At 38.9% G+C, this 16307-nt stretch overlaps 1 protein-coding gene and 1 non-coding gene across 2 annotated transcripts in view; one reads left to right on the forward strand and one right to left on the reverse strand.

The window, feature by feature from the left end:
- Positions 1-16307, reverse strand: part of PLCXD3 (phosphatidylinositol specific phospholipase C X domain containing 3) — a 259314-nt gene that overhangs the window by 159843 nt on the left and 83164 nt on the right. The gene's annotated exons all lie outside the window — the stretch shown is intronic.
- Positions 1786-1892, forward strand: LOC138167607 (U6 spliceosomal RNA). Its single transcript, XR_011169934.1, has one exon. It is a non-coding gene; the product is annotated as a U6 spliceosomal RNA (small nuclear RNA).

The following is a 16307-nucleotide window of genomic DNA, read 5'->3' on the forward strand; positions in this document are numbered from 1 at the left end:
TAGATAGATAGATAGATAGATAGATAGATAGATAGATAGATAGATAGGTGGCACAGGGTAAGTTGAATATGAAGGGATGATATCTAAAAAATAAATTTAAGGGGTGAGAGAGTAATATATTGAGAACAGAAGAAAGAGAGATAGAACAGGTTAAATTATCTCACATTAAAGAGTCAAGAAAAAAGTTTCACAATTTAGGGGAAGATGGGAGAGGTAAGAGGGAATGAGTGAACCTTACTCTCATTGAATTTGGATCAAGGAGGGAATAACATACACACTCAATTGGGTATCTTACCCTATAGGAAAGTAAGGGGGGAAGGAAGTAAAAGGGGAGATAATAGAAGGGACACAGATTGGGGGAGGGGGTAGTCAGAAGCACTTTTGAAAAGAGAGAGGGTCAAAGGAGAAAATAGAATGAGTGGGGGGGTGGGATAGGATGGAGGGAAATATAGTTAGTCTTTCACAACATGACTGTTGTGGAAGTGTTTTGCATAACTACACATGTATAATCTATATTGAATTGCTTGTCTTCTCAATGAGGGTGAGGGGGGGAAGAAGAGAGAATTTGTAACTCAAAGTTTTAAAAACAAATGTTAAAAATTGTTTTGATATGCAACTGGAAAATAAGATATACAGGCAATGGGGTAGAGAAATCTGTCTTGCCCTATAAGAAAATAAATGGGAAGGGGATGGGGGGGGTTGTGATAGAAGGGAGGGCAGACTGGGGGAAGCAGTATTTAGAATACACACCATCTTGGAATGGGGGGAGGGGAGAGAGGGGTGAGAAAATTTGAAACTCAAAATCTTGTGGAAATGAATGTTGAAAACTAAAAAGAAATAAGTTAATTTTTTAAAAAGAGAAGAAATATACCATCAGGTGGGAAAAGCTATGAGAAATATAAGCCTTAGTCAGCTCTTTTTCCCCTTCTCTATACTCTCTCCCTTGATCTTCTAATTCAAACTTGTGATTTCAACTTACATCTTTAAGCAAATTACTTCAAAATTCATATTTCTAGCCTGATCTCATGTTTACTAAAGTAAAACCTTACCTCCTACTTCAGCTAGTGTCTCCTTGTTTCTTCTTTCCTTTCAACTAAGCATCAGTAAATACTTTCAAATGATTCTCTTATACCATGGTCTCCTTTTCCATCACCATGCTGTTCACCTTCCTTTAGACATAGTCTAGTCCAGGAGTGAGGCACCTGCAGCCTCGAGGTCAAATGTGGCCCTCTAGTTCCTCAAGTGAGGCCTTTTGAGCGAATCCAAACTTCATAGAACAAATCCCCTTAATGAAAAGATTTGTTCGTAAAACTTGGACTCAGTCAAAAGGATGCAGTCAAGGACCTAGGAGGTCACATATTCCCACCCCTGCTCTAGTCTATCTGTCTTATACTTCCTACAAAATTGTAAGACAGATGAAGGTAGGGACCGAATATCATATTCATTTTTGTATCATCCAGAATTGAAACTTTAGCATAATACCATGCATACAACAGAGGCTTAACTGATACTTGTTGTATGAATGAGAGCATAATGAACTGCAAAGAGGAGGCTTAAGGATGAATACTAGTTCTACTATGGATTCACTAAATGAACTTGAGCAACCACTTTAACTCTGTGTGAAAGGGTTAAAAGAGTGATGTTATAGGAAAAGAATGAGCTTAAAGTCAGAAGACAGAGACTTTGCTATTTACCAAGTGAGTCTTTTCTCTGAACCTCAGTTTCCTTATCTTTGAAATGGGATGATAAAACCTGGCCTGCTCCCTCACAAGAATTCTGAGAACAGTGCTTGCTTTGGCAGCACATATACTAAAACTGGAATGATACAGAGAAGATTAGCATGGCCCCTGTGCAAGGATGACACACAAATTCATGAAGCGTTCTATATTTTAAAAAAAGAATTCTGAGAACAAAAAAGCAAAGACCATGTATAGGTAGGAGCTCATATGGACTAAAAGGGGTATAACAGTTGTGTAAATGAAGAGACAGGTGTGGGCTTCCTCATAGAGGAAGAAGGACTAGAGCTAGGCCTTAAATGATGTGTGTGAAAACTCTGTGAAAGTTATACAAACAAATTAATGGTAGTATCATTGTAAAACTTGATCAATAAAATTATCCTCCACTCAAGGAAAATTTTAGAAAAAAATAATTCGGAAAAAAAATTATTTCCAAGGACTTTGTTTTAATGGGAAAAATAAATTTCTCAAGATATTTTTTTCTGTTTTCTCCTCAGACCTTCCCTTCTCTAACTCTACAAACTAGGTCATTTTACTTGCAGACTAATTTATAACTAATATATTTTTATATTCCTCAACTCAAGGGCACTAAAAAAGATAAGTATTGCATATATTTCAATGTTCTCAAAATGTCAAGGATTTTTCCTACAAAGAAATTTCTTTCCTTTTAGCTTCCTCCTCCTTCCTGACTTGGCTTCAAAATTTCCAGAAATGTTCTCTCTATTCCTACCTGACTTGCAGAGATACTCAGGAACAAAAGAATCAGACACCCTGAGTATCTCAGACAAAAAGGTAAGGTAAAATAAATTGTTCATGGTCACATTCAAGTAGATAGAATGAGGTAATAGAAAATAAACTGGACTGATTGTCAAGAGACTTGGACCTTTGTCCCAGATCTGCCATTAATACACGGTGTGACCCTGGACAAATCACTCAACCTCTATGAGACTTGTTTTCCTGATATTTAAGATAAGGGGGTAGGCAAAGAGATTTTTTTAAAAGGGAAAAATAATTTATTGGTACAAAATATTTGTAACAATTCTTTTTTGTGGTGGCCAAAGATTAGAAATTGAGGGAATGACCATCAACTGGGGAATGGCTGAACAAGTTCTGGTATATGATTGTAAAGGAATATTATTGTGTTATAAGAAATAACAAAGTGTATAATTTCAAAAAATCCTGGAATGACTTACATGAACTGATGGAAAGTGAAGTGAGCAGAATCAGGAAAGCATTATACATAGTAACAACAAAGTTCTCTGATGATCAACTGTGAATGACAACTATTCTCAGCAATTCAATGGATGATTCAAGGCAATCCAAGAGGACTCATGATGAAAAATGTTATCTGCCTCCAGAGAAAGAATTGATGTTGTCTGAATAGATATGGAAGCATTTTCTTTTCCTTCCTTCGTTCGTTCGTTCCTTCTTTCCTTACTTCCTCTCTCTCTTTATCTCTCTCTCTCCTTGCACAAAATGACTAATATGGAAATGTTTTACATAATTACACATGTATATCAGATTGCTTATCCTCTCAGGGAGAGGGCAAGGGAGGGAGGGTGGGTCAGAATTTGGAACTCAAAACTTATAAAAAGAAAACAATGAATATTAAAAAGTGTTTTTACATGTAATTGGGGAAAAGTAAAATATTTTTTAAAAGATGAGGGAGTTGGACTCAATAATTTCTAAGGTCTCTTCTAAGATCTAACACTGTGAATTTCTTTCTGAATATTTATTATGTTTATTTAATTGCTCAAAGCAATGAATTCTAAATCGCTGGCTCCTGGAATTAATTATATGGTTGAAATATGTACATGCACTATGACCCCAGCTGTCCAACCTTAGATATGGTCACTGCCAGGCCCACATGGATGGTAGGTCTCCTTTTAGGGGCCTCCTAAGTAGACTTTATAGGAGCCTAGAATATTCATGATGCTGGAGACCATTTCATCCAAACTCCTCATTTGAAAGAATAGAGGTTCAGAGAATTAAAGGAACTTGGTCTGTGCCTCAAGGTTGGTAAAAAGCAAAACCAGATCTCAAACTCCAGAACAGGGATTTCCCCATAAAGAATTTCCTTCATCAATACAGATGTATTGACCTTCTCAACTTGTAGTACTTGAGAGTTGACAAGGAGACTGAGAAGTTAAGTGATTCACCAAGAGTTGTACAGAAAGTATGTGTCACAGGTGGAGCTTAAACCCAGTTCTCCCTGACTATTAGTCCCATTCTCTATCCACTATGGCATGCTGACCCTTATTATAGCCCTAAAGTAGTAACATATATGGTCTCAGACTACCCTGTGTCAAAATGAGTGCCCATAGTTGGTGCCATGGCTCCTGAGACAATTGCCAGGTAAACTCTGGAGCCCAAAGATCACAGGGTCTCCTCAGAAGCCTCCAACATCCCCTTCTGCTGATAAGAGGATGAGGGAAAATTAAAACACTAATGTACTATTGGTGAAGTTGTATACTGATTCAACCATTCTGGAGAACAATTTGGAACTGTGCCCAAAGGGCAAACCATGCATACCCATTGACCAAACAATGCCACTACTAGGTCTGTATCCCAAAACAATAAGAAACAAAAAGTAAGAGGACCTATATGTACAAAAATATTTATAGCAGCTCTTTTTGTGCTGGCAAAGAATTGGAAATTGAGGGGATGTCCATCATCTGGGGAATGACTGAACAAGTTGTTCTATATGATTGTGATGGAATACTGCTGTGCTTTAAGAAATAATAAGCAGCTCTCTTTTGTGTTTTGTTTTGTCCCTTCTTTCTCATTGTTCACTCCATTGGTTATAATCCTTCTTTACAACTTGACTAATGTTTAATGTGAAGGTATCCATAAAACCTATATTTGATTACATGCCTGCATGGGTGGGGGGGAAGAAAGGGGAGAAAATTTGAAACTCAAGGGATTGTGGAACTAAATGTTGTAAACTAAAATTAAATAAATAAATGACATATAGAAATGACTTATAATGGAAAAGTTTTTTATGACTACACATGTATAACCTATGTCAAATTGCTTGCTTTTCTCAATGGGAAGGGGGAAAAGGAGGGAGGTAGAGAATTTTTGAAAAAGGATGTTAAAATTGTTTTTACATGTAATTAGGAAAAAATAAGGTATTAAATAAGAAAAAATAATAGTTTCTATCTTAGGTTTCATCTAAGGATGCTGAGGAGCAGCATATCAGAGGAGATAGAGTTAGTGTCTGAGTCAAGAATATTTACATTCAAGTCCTGTTTCTGTTCTATATTGCTTATGTGACTCTTGGCATCATTCAGTGACCCCAGACAACTCTCTAGGACAGCAAATTGCAGAACAGTTGGCAATTACTTTGGCAAAGGTAATTTGCACAATAGAAGTATCCTATATCAATGTAATTATAGATCTGGCCCCCAAAATGATCAGCAGGTGGGACCATGGTTTCTAAAAAGCCACACATACTCAGTAGGCTTAATTTTGCTTTTTTTGAAGTTTAATTGATGCTTGTTTTTACATTAGACATATTTACAGAATGCTCTCCCTCTGTGAGAGGTCTCCTGTAACAAACTAGAATGGGGACATAAAACCAGTGACCTCATCTGGAAGGACTCTGTTTCAGTCACCAATTACATGCCTAAAGAACTGCAAAGGTCAAAAAGTCTTACAACAAAGGTGGGTCTTTGTCCATAGGGAAACTAAACAAGAGACTGGGGATGCATCAATGTAGTCAAGGTTGCTGAATGGTGGGACAGAAGAAGGACCATTCTACTTGCCTTAAAATTCCATTTCTGTCATTTGCTAGATGTGTAACCTTGGGAAAGTCATTTAACTTCTCTCAGTTTTCTCTTCTGTAGCATACTGACAACAATATTTGCCTGATTTGCCTCTTAGGGTTGTTTTATGGATTGCATAAAATAGGTATAAAAGCTATTATTAGTAATAATGTCATTAATAGCATGCATATTAATTTAATCAATAATGTGCTTTCAAAGAAGAGTCAAATAAATGATTATAATGAGGATTTTTTTCTAGAAATTTATAGGCTTTATAATAGTAATTCAATATCAGGTCATCACTATCAGAAATCACAGAAAAGTTGTCCTTAAAGAACTTATATTTATTGAACAATGAAGATGATGTAAAACAATGGTAGAAACTGTATAACCCATCACCCATGGGTAGCAAAAACTTAGCACATATCTGCTACATAGAAAGTCAAAATCAGGTGGCCAGAATTATGCAAGAGATTAGATATCATTTATGAACTAACAGATCCATGCTATAAACATATGTATATGTGTATGCATACATATATACATATACACACATATTCAGCCTTGATTGGTCTTTTAGTTACTTTTAAGTTTTTTTTTCTTTTTTTCTCCTTTGTTTTAAGAGCTAGTTCCCTGGACTATGAGGCAAAGAGGGATATATTGGGGGATGGGGGTGGGGAAGGGATATAAACACAAAAGATGTTCTAAATTTTTTTAAAAATAACTTTTTAAAGAAAATGTGGTTACCAAAAGCATGGTACACAGGGAAAACTTCATAAGCCACTCTAGGGTCCGTCATGAAACCTCCATCTCTTAACAGTGTCTGCTGAATGTCCATCCTCCTAAGAATATTTGATATTTTCATCAAATATCACCAAAGAGCAGAAATCCAGCATGGGTTTAAGCTCTCCCTTTAATATTCTCATTAATTATAAAAGGAAAAAATACTAACTATGAAATTTTCCATACCAAAACAGAATATTTTATGTAAATATTACCTATAATAAATATTGTTATATTAAATATTCTAATGTTATTAGGTTATATTTTTGGGCAGGAAGGAACTTCTCAGTGCCTGTCTACATTATCTGTACATTATCTATACAGAAATGTCTATCTATACAGACATCATCTATGTAGAAATGTCAATTTCATCTCTGAACAATGAAATATTTAAAGACTGCCCCTGCTCAGGCACTTACCTGAGACAGAACCCAAAACCTCTCTGTGTCACAGTTCCCTCATCCTTAAAATGAGGATAACAATACCTGTAACTCCTACCCTACAGGGCTGTTGAAAGGCTCAAATAAGAGTGCATAGCACAAGTATCTGGCAAACTTAACACCCTACATAAATATCAGATGACCTATTTTTATTTTTAATTACTTCAAGGACAAATATGACTGTCAGTATGTGCTCCCTACCACTATTCAGAATTGCAACCTCTCTACCAAAGTAGTTGGTCTTCATGAAATGCTAAATCTGGGGTGAGGAGGGGATATTATCCCCAGAGTCAGTCAGTTAGTCACCAAGTATTTATGACAGTCCTTCTATGAGTTGGAGGCACAAAGAAAGACCAGAACTAAAACCAGTCTCTGCTCTCAAAGAACTCAGAGTCCAATGAGGGAGACAACATGCAAACACCTACCAACAAACAAACTATATTCAGAGTAAATTGGGGAAAGACTCAGAGGGAAGGCAGGAAGATGAAGGAGGACCAGGAAAGGCTTGTCAGAGAAGGCAGGGTTTTAGCTGAGACTTAAAAGGAAGCCAGGGAAGTCAGGAATCAGAGATGAGGATGAGAAAGATCCAGGAATTTCCACTGGGGACAGCCAATGAAAATGTTTCATTAGGAGATGGAGTGTCTTGTGCAAGAAACACCAAGGAGGCCAGATAATGAATTCAACTGGGATGATCTCTGGACAATAGACATCCAGTCTATTGCTGAGCTGTTCTAGAAGACTTTTGCAGCTTGGTAAAACCTACTTGCATTTATATGCTGTTGGCATAGCTTTTGGTGACCTCAGGGTCACCTCCATAACCTACAATGAGGCACTGTAAGAAGTCAGGGATAGATTATATAGAAATTAAATTCCTCCTGCTGAAGTGAAAATTTATTTCCTCTTATTGTGTCCTTGTTATTTAAACAAATTACTGTGGAGCTCTGTCACTGGTTAATCTGTTTTACATGTTGGCAAGTTAATCAAAATTAATAAATATATGAATTAATAAACAAGGCCACATTTTAATTGTCTGTTCCATAGCTGTAGATAAGAGTACTAATAACAATGAATACTAAAATCCCCGGTTCCATTTCAAATAGGTACTATTCAGCATGGACTGAAGCTCTTCCTTTAATATTTTTTATTAACTGTTTGTGCACTCAAACCCAGAATCAACATGTCATTGCCAAATACTAAATTAGGGATGGGTAACCTGTGGCCTTGAGGCCACATGTGGCCCTTGATGTCCTCCAGCGTGGCTCTTTGACTGAATCCAAACTTCACAGAACAAATCCCCTTAAGGGATTCAGTCAAAGGGTCATACCTGAGGACCTAGAGGGCCACATGTGGCTTCGAGGCTGCAGGTTCCCCACCCCTGCAACTATCTACAAAGTATAACCTAAAGATGTGTATCTATTAACTGTTATTTCCTTTTTTGTTTGTTTTTATCCCTTTTGGGATTAAAATGTCTGTGTGTGTGTGTGTGTGTGTGTGTGTGTCTGTGTGTGTGTGTTGTATACATATATAGCATGTCTTTATTTTTTTGGCTTTTCTTTTTCTGGTCTTTTTGGAGGGTGGAAGGCTTAAGTGACTTAAGTCACAATTGGGCTTAAGTGACTTGCCTGAGGTCACACGGCTAGTAAGTGTTAAGTGTCTGAGGCCAGATTTGACCTCAGGTCCTCCTGACTCCAGGGCCAGTGCTCTATTCACTGAATCACCTAGCCACCCCGTCACAGCATGTCTTTAAATACCATTTAAGGATGTGTGGTGACTAAAAAGAGCTAACATTTGTAGAGCACATTATATAAATTATCTCAGTCAGTCAAGCCTCACAAAAACATAGTGAAGGAGGCACTGCAGATTAAATTATTTTCCCCTTATCAGAGAAGTGGAAACTGAGGTTGAGGGAGATGAAGCATTTTGCCAATGATCATACAGTTAAAAATATGGGATCTGAATCCAGATCGTCCTGCTGTCATCTAGTATTCTCTCCATAGTTGGTTAATGCTCCAATAATGAAGCTTCAGAAAGGAAAGCTGAGTGTTTCTTTCTCAGACACCTTGCAGACAGACAGCTGGCAGCACCTGGGTGGGGCCCTGCATGTAAGGCCTTCTCTGGGCAGAGGGCCAAAAACATCCATTCTCCACTGAAAAGAATCCAAACCCACGGCACTCCATGGAAACCTCAAGCTTTAGATTAAAATGCTGGGCACAGTAGACCAAAGGGAAGGTTAATTTTGATTTTTGACTCCAACATCCTGCAGGCTGAATTCCTAACAAGGCTGGTTTATAGCATCGTGGAGAGTAATTTTTGGTGACAGACTATTTTCAAGTACCGATTTATTTATAACCTATTTTCAGGGTCGCTCATTAAGCAACTGAACATAAATCAAAGCCTCCTGTTGCCTACCACAGGAATGGTGCCTACTGGGACACTCTGGTTCTGCCAACTTTGCCTAGTGAGCCAGAGAAGAACAAACGGCATCTAGCAATCCAAGAGGAAATGTCAACTCATGCCAAAGTTCACCAAGCAAAAATAAATACATAAATACATACATAAAGCTTTAAATCCTTCAAGTTTCTTTTGTTAAACTACATCATCTGCACAGTCAAATAAAATGCAGTGAGAAATCACAGATTCATCAATATCATCCCCCATGCCTGGATGCCCTCTGTCCTTCCATCTTCTATAGTCCTTCCTTTACTTTAAACTGCAACTCAGGTATTACCTTCTGCACAAATTCTTTCCTGATGCGCAACTACTAGTGCCCTCCTTCCAAACTACCATATATTTAAATGTTTTGTATATATTTGTATTTATTTACTTTATGCTTATCCTGTATATTTAATATGTGTATTTCTTTTCTCCCCCATTGGAATATAAATTCTTTAGGAGTAGAGATTGGTTCATTCTTTCTACTAGTATTCCTAGACTTTTTAAAATTTGCTTAATGTTTTTTATTTTTTAGAAGAAAAAAACATACTGCCTTCCCCACCCTGCCAAAAAAAATCAGAGAGCTTCTTAAACTGCTTTTCAGTATTTTAAGATCCTCATGAAAAATACCTAGTGAGGGAGGTACTACAGAAAGGAGGAACCCAAAGGTTTGTCTCATTTGGGGATTCTTGGGCCAAGTCCTGCTGCTCAGTTTCCCAGCAAAAAACCCAAGGCAGCAGCTGGAGGGTAACAGATGCTATTGTTGAGATATCTCTCTGCACTTGTCTACATCTAATCAAATACTTCAGGTGTCTAGCTAACTGGAAAAGCCAAGGAATAAGCTAGGGAACTTTTAAGAGAATCAAACTGTCTCTCTTTGGTGCTAGTCCCGTGAGGCACTAGGTGCCTAATTAATGCCTGTGGATAGATTGACTTGGAGGATCTACTAGTGCCCAGCCTTTTCCTTCTACAGATGAGGAAACTGAGATCCATAGAGATGGAATAACTAGCCCTATGTAGAGAAATACAACTATTTTAGTGAAAGAACCAAGACCAGAACTGGGTAAGTTGCCTTTCATCACACCACATTGCTCCCTTGCTGATACTTGCTTTGAGATACTCCTAAGTATAGTACTTAAAAAATTAAAGCAAAAACAAACAAAAAAACCAAGGTTGATTTGTGTTGATACAGAGTGATTGAAGAAAAAGATAAAAAGGTCTAATTTCTTCTTTGAGAAAATGACTAAATTATCCATAACCTCGGACCCAGAGATTACATAGCTAAATTGTTGCTTGTCCTTCATTTTCAAAGAGGACCAATGACATCATAGGGTGATGTCTTGACTTAAGAGTGAATTAGATTTAAGAGGCAGAGTTGAGAAAAGTCATCAGCTTCACTCTCTCTTCCAGAATCATCAAAGTCCAATGGCAAGACAAAAGGCAAGATGTCTGGTAATGTCCTGGGATACAGCGGATGACCTTGACCTCTTCAAAGTCTGACCAAGCTCTAAATATTCCACCTGCTTCAGCAGCTTTCATGGCTGTCAAAATAAAGTGCTCCTATCTGCTAGAGGAAGTTTTCCCATTCTTGGCATAGACATCCCCCCTACCTCACAGATGGGTTTGAGGCTGGTTGGTTTCCCTCAACCTGCCCAGGTGGCTTTACCAGGGTGTGCCCACTGGGCATGATACATCTTCTTGGAATCAAGGTGAAGCAGGGTAAAAGGCGGACCCCAAAGCCCTGAAAAAAGGCTCAGCAGTGCCTCACAGCAGAGGTGCTCACCCTCCCTGAGCATCCCATAAATGCCCCGAGGAGGTTAAGGACAAAAAGAAATGCCCAATACAAACCAAAATATTTATAGCAACACTGTCTTTGATAGCAAAGAACTGAAAAAAAAGAAGATGATCATCAATAAGCTGTGGTCCATGAATGTGCAGAAATTTGCTTTAAGAAACGACAAGCATGATGAATATAAGGAAGCATGGAAATACTTATATCAACTGATACCAAGAGAAGAAAGATACTAAGAACAACAAAAAATTACAATAAGACAAAAACTGAAATTTTAATGACCAAGCAAGCTCCCAAGGAAGAGAAAGGAAATGATACTTCCCCTACTCTTTTGCTGAAGTGAGAGTGTTGGGTATTGCATAGAATATCAGCCCTTTTGCTATGTTATTTAGTCTCATGGAAAACTTCTTTCCCCCTTTCATACTTTAGTATAAGGGGTGACTCCCTGGAAGGAAGGAGAAAGCAGAATACAATGAGAAACACAGGTGATATAAGACAGAAGATGGCAATAAACATTTACTTTTTTACAAAAAGATTCTTCTTTGGAAGGGAAAGAATGCCTCTAAGAATTTCAAATCTAAAGAGATTTAGGAGAATGGAAGGATTCAAGTTGTGAAACTTCTGATTTCCCTAATATTATCAGTTCACTCTCCCTTCTTAAATGATCTTGTCTATACTTTACTTGTTTCCCTTAGTAAAATGTGAGCTTCTTGAGGGCAGGGATGTGTGTGTGTGTGTGTGTGTGTGTGTGTGTGTGTGTGTGTGCGTGCATGTGCATGAGCATGTGCTTTTATTTGAAGGGCATAGGATCATCGATTTAGAACTAGAAAGGACCTTGTAGGTCCTCTATTCCAAACCCCTTTGCCTGTATGAGGAATATGAGCCCAAGGAGATAAAGGTAACTCCCTGAGGTCATTCTGATAGAAAGTGATTTGTTGCACACAACAGGCACTTAATAAATGGATTGGCCTACCTTGAGGATGTCCTAGAGTTCTTTCTTACTGGAAAATTATACTTTGCAGGCTAATTTAAGGCTACCTGGATCTGAGAAGGTGAAGTACCCAGTTGCTTTCAGCCTAAAGCAATTAACCAATAATGGAAAGCCTGGCATCTCTCCAGCAGGCAGTTCATACAAAGGAAAAAAAAATACTGATTTGACTGTGATCTGGCTTGACTAGTCACTTCTAAAACAAGCTTCACAGAGGTGTTTCACGCTGGCACATGAAGCCTGTGCAAAACTCCCCATGGAAAGAGTAAGTGCTAGTTTAGCCTGAACAGCCTTTTGATTCTGAAGCCAGCCTTCCAGATAAATGCTAAATTAACTATATAATTGCTTGATTCTGAACCTAAAGAGGCCTTCCTTCGGTGGGGGTGCTCTCTAACTACTCCACAGTTGAAGTGAGCTTTTAATGATAAACGACTTGCCCACCCACACAGACCTGTGGTAGGTGGAGGTCAGAACCATTATCACAGTAAAATTGGTTGGAAAAACGGGCTAGAAATCCTGTTAGATTAACCTTTAGCTTTTGAAAAAAATTCTATCAAGCTCACAGTTAATGACTGCTTATATAATCAATTTAGTTGTGTTAATGGAGCTATTACCTTTTTCTTCTCATTCCTTACACATTAATATATTACTAGAAAGGATAATTGGGTAGCAAGTAATCCTCCACCAGTTGGGGAGATCGAGTGGTAATTAGAGAAGAGGGAAAAGGGATGGATTTAGAGGGGGAGAGGACTCCTCATTTGAAGGATAAGGCTTTATTTGGTCACCTACAGAGGATATGGGCAGGTAGGTGGTGCATTTGTAGTGCTGGGTTGAGTTCAAATCCAGCCTTAGACATTTACTAGCTATGTGACCCTGGTCAAGTCACTTAACCCTCTTTGCCTCAGTTCCTCATCTGCAGAATGTGCTGGAAGAGGAAATGGCAAATCATTCCAGTGTCTTTGTCAAGAAAACCTCAAATGTGGTCACAAAGAGTAAGAAGTGACTGAAATGGCTCAAAAACAGAGGATATACCTGAGACATTTCTTTGGAATCCTGGGCCAACTGCCGCATCTTTCCTATTTCTTTGGAAGGAGTTCAGTTTCCAAGATCCATTCCCAGGATCAAATACTCTTGGATTTCTTTGTTTCTTAAAGAAAAGGAAAGATGGAATAGAGCTGTACTACAGACCCTTTTTGATTCCAACAGATTGGAATGAAGATGCGAACACATGGAATGCATGTGACTTGAATACATTGCTCCCCCTAGCCACAAGGATTAGTCCCAGAAGACTTGTCTTTAATTGCCGAGATCACAGAGAAACTTGAAATGGCCCAAGGAGCAGAGTATCAATCAGATAGCCTGCCAGGCCTTCCTCTCTGTCCTGGCCAACAGTTGTGCTGCCATTTCACTCAAAACCCTCCATTTCTCCTCACACCAGCTTAGGTGAGGTTGACAAATAAAACTAGCAAAAGCCTCCAAACCTGGGAGGCAAACAGTTATCTCATTAAAGCAAAACACATTAACTTGCAGTCATCAGCCAACTGCCCGCTGCGTTATGAATAAATTAAACGTGGCTTCAGAAGCATCCAGGCTGTCACTGTCTGAGGAGTGATATAACTGGGCAAATGCCACCCACCACCAGAGTCCCCAAATTACTTGAGGAGGGTGGGAGGGTGCAAGAAGGCTGAGGTTTCATCCCCTTGCAATGGTGCATTGAGAACAGAGACCCTTAGATGAGCTTGTCTCTTGTAAGGATGCTTAATATAGATAACAAAGAGTGGGAAATATGGCTCTCTGGCATATACGCTCCCAGATCCTGGGGACTAAACAACAAGCCAGTCTTCAAAGGATTAGTAAAAATCGATGGAGCTTCCTAGGTGAGCTCAATTGGCACCTGGAGCAGATTTCTCCTCTTGCTCTCATAACCTGCAGAGTTGATCTTAGTGTTCCTATTGACTTCAAAGAGCTCATCAAGATGAGAAATTTGCCCACTTTCAGATAGAATGGAAAACTTAGGAGAAGCCCTGGGCAAAATTACTTTGGATAGATGTTTTGTATCTACCACAGATTGTTTTATATTCTACCACCCTCCACTTCTCTCACCTCCCTCCCCACTCCCAAATCTGACAATGGCAGCCTTAATATCACACATTCGTAGAACATAGGATTTTTAATTGGGAGAAAAGTTTGAATTTATGTAGTTGAAGCTCCTCTCCCATTTCAAAATGAGGAAACAGGTCCAGGGGAATTGGCCAAGGCCACACAGCTAAATCAGTTTTTCAGTCAACAAAAGACCCAGAGGGGTCAGACACTGTGTTATGGACTGGAAATACAAAGAAAGGCAAGTAACTAGTGGTTTAGTGGAAAAAGCCTTAGATTTGGTGTTAGACGAATTGGGTTCAAATTCTGACCCTGCCATCACTCCCTTTGTGAGACTGGACATGTCATTTCACCTCTATAGGCCTTAGTTTCCTCATCTGTAAAATGAAGGGTTGGACTAGATGGTCTCTAAGGCCTTTCCAGCTATCTATTGACCATCCCATGATTCCCAGTCCAGAGTTCTTTCTGCTATACCACAAGAGCTCCAAATTTGTAGTATAATGAAAAGCTCCTTAGGAGTCAGTGCTATTTCCAACAGAGTAACTGAAATGAAGAGTAAATGGAAGATACATGATAACTCGCATTGTCAAATGGCAAGTGAGTGGCATGTAGATCAATATGTCTATACTGTGCTCATCACCTTCTCCCAAAACTGATTTCCTCTCCTGACTTCCTTATTCTGTGAAAAGGTACATTTATCTTAGTCCCTCAGACTAGGAGCCCCAGGAGTTATCTGTAATACTTCTGCTTTCCAACCAGATAAACTTGTTAAGTCTAGTCAAATAAAATTCCCCCCTTAATGTCTTTGCTTCTTTCACTGCCTTTCCATTAGTAAAGCTACCACCTCAATAGAGGCCCCGTTCCCCTCACTTGTGAGTTATTATAATAGTCTCCTAATTGGCCTCCCTGTTTCAAGTCTTTCCCACTTCTAGTCCATCTGGCTTGAACCTATAACATCAGCTTAACACTACTTTGAGCATCCTTCTCTGCTTAATGGCTATCCACTGCTGGAGGATAAAGTCCAAACCCCTTAGTACAGCCTTCAAAAATTCCCATAATATGTCACCAATTTACTTTTCCAACCCTTTCTTCCATAACCTACATGAATTCTGTACTCAAGCTAGCATGATCTACTTTTGTCCCTTGAAAATATTACTCAAATTATTGCCTCTATACTTTTGTTTACACAGTTCTCCACTACAGAGAATACCTTCCCTCCTCTTCAATATATGTTTAAACATTGCCCATCTTCAAGGCCCATCACAGATCTTCTTAGTGTCCTCTCTCAATCTTTCTCCCTCTCTCTCTCTGTCTCTCTGTCTCTTTCTCCTCTTTCCATCTTCTCTTCCACTCATAACCCCTTCTCTTTCCTCTCTTTATCTTTTCCTTTTTCTCTCCATCCCTCTTTCTCTCTGTCTCTCTCCCCTCCTTTCTCCTTCCCCACTCTCCCTCTCTTTCTCCTTCTCCCTCTCTCTTTCTCACTCTCCAACTTCCTTTCTCTCTCTCACCCATCCTCCTTTCCCTCTCTCTCTGTCTTTCTCTTGTTTCTCTCTTTCTCTCTTTATCTGTCCCTTCCCTGTCTCTGTCTGTCTTTAATCCATCTTAACTTCTATTGTAGATATCTATATCGTATTTTTTGCTTTTTTGAGGAGAGAGGGCAGGGCAATTGGGGTTAAGTGACTTGCCCAAGGTCACATGGCGAGTAAGTGTTAAGCATCTGAGGCCAGATTTGAACTTGGGTCCTCCTGACTCCAGGGCCAGTTCTCTACTCACTGCACCACGTAGCCACCCCCTATATCACTTTTGACTTCTTTTGTTCACATTTGTGTCACTCATTTGGAACCTGAAAGGTAATGTCATATAATTAGGTGTCCTGCATTTGGAGTCAAGATCTGTGTTCTAATGCTGGTCCCAACATTTTCTAGTTGTTTGGTCTTAGACACATTAATTCAACTGTCCTAGCTTCATTTTGCTCATTTGTAATAGGGATAATTATACAAACCTCACAGAACTTTTGTCCAAAAAAACACCTTGTAAACCATGACTGAGTTATAGAAACAAGGGCTGTTATGCTATTTCTTATATTGTCATTGACTTTCTATGCTAAATTTCTATTGATTTTCTCTCTCCAATGAGACTGAACTCTGTGAAGTCCAGGAAGTCAAAGTTTTGTTGTAATGCTTACCAGCTTTTTGTTAAATGAATAGCTGCCCCTAATTTGGATGCCCCATATTGTATATCTCCACACAATACTTAGCCAAGTATTGC

This window comes from Petaurus breviceps, unplaced genomic scaffold (genome assembly GCF_028583685.1).
Source record: "Petaurus breviceps papuanus isolate PSGF00001 unplaced genomic scaffold, PetGlider_PUasm1.0 229, whole genome shotgun sequence".
Lineage (NCBI taxonomy): Eukaryota > Metazoa > Chordata > Mammalia > Diprotodontia > Petauridae > Petaurus > Petaurus breviceps.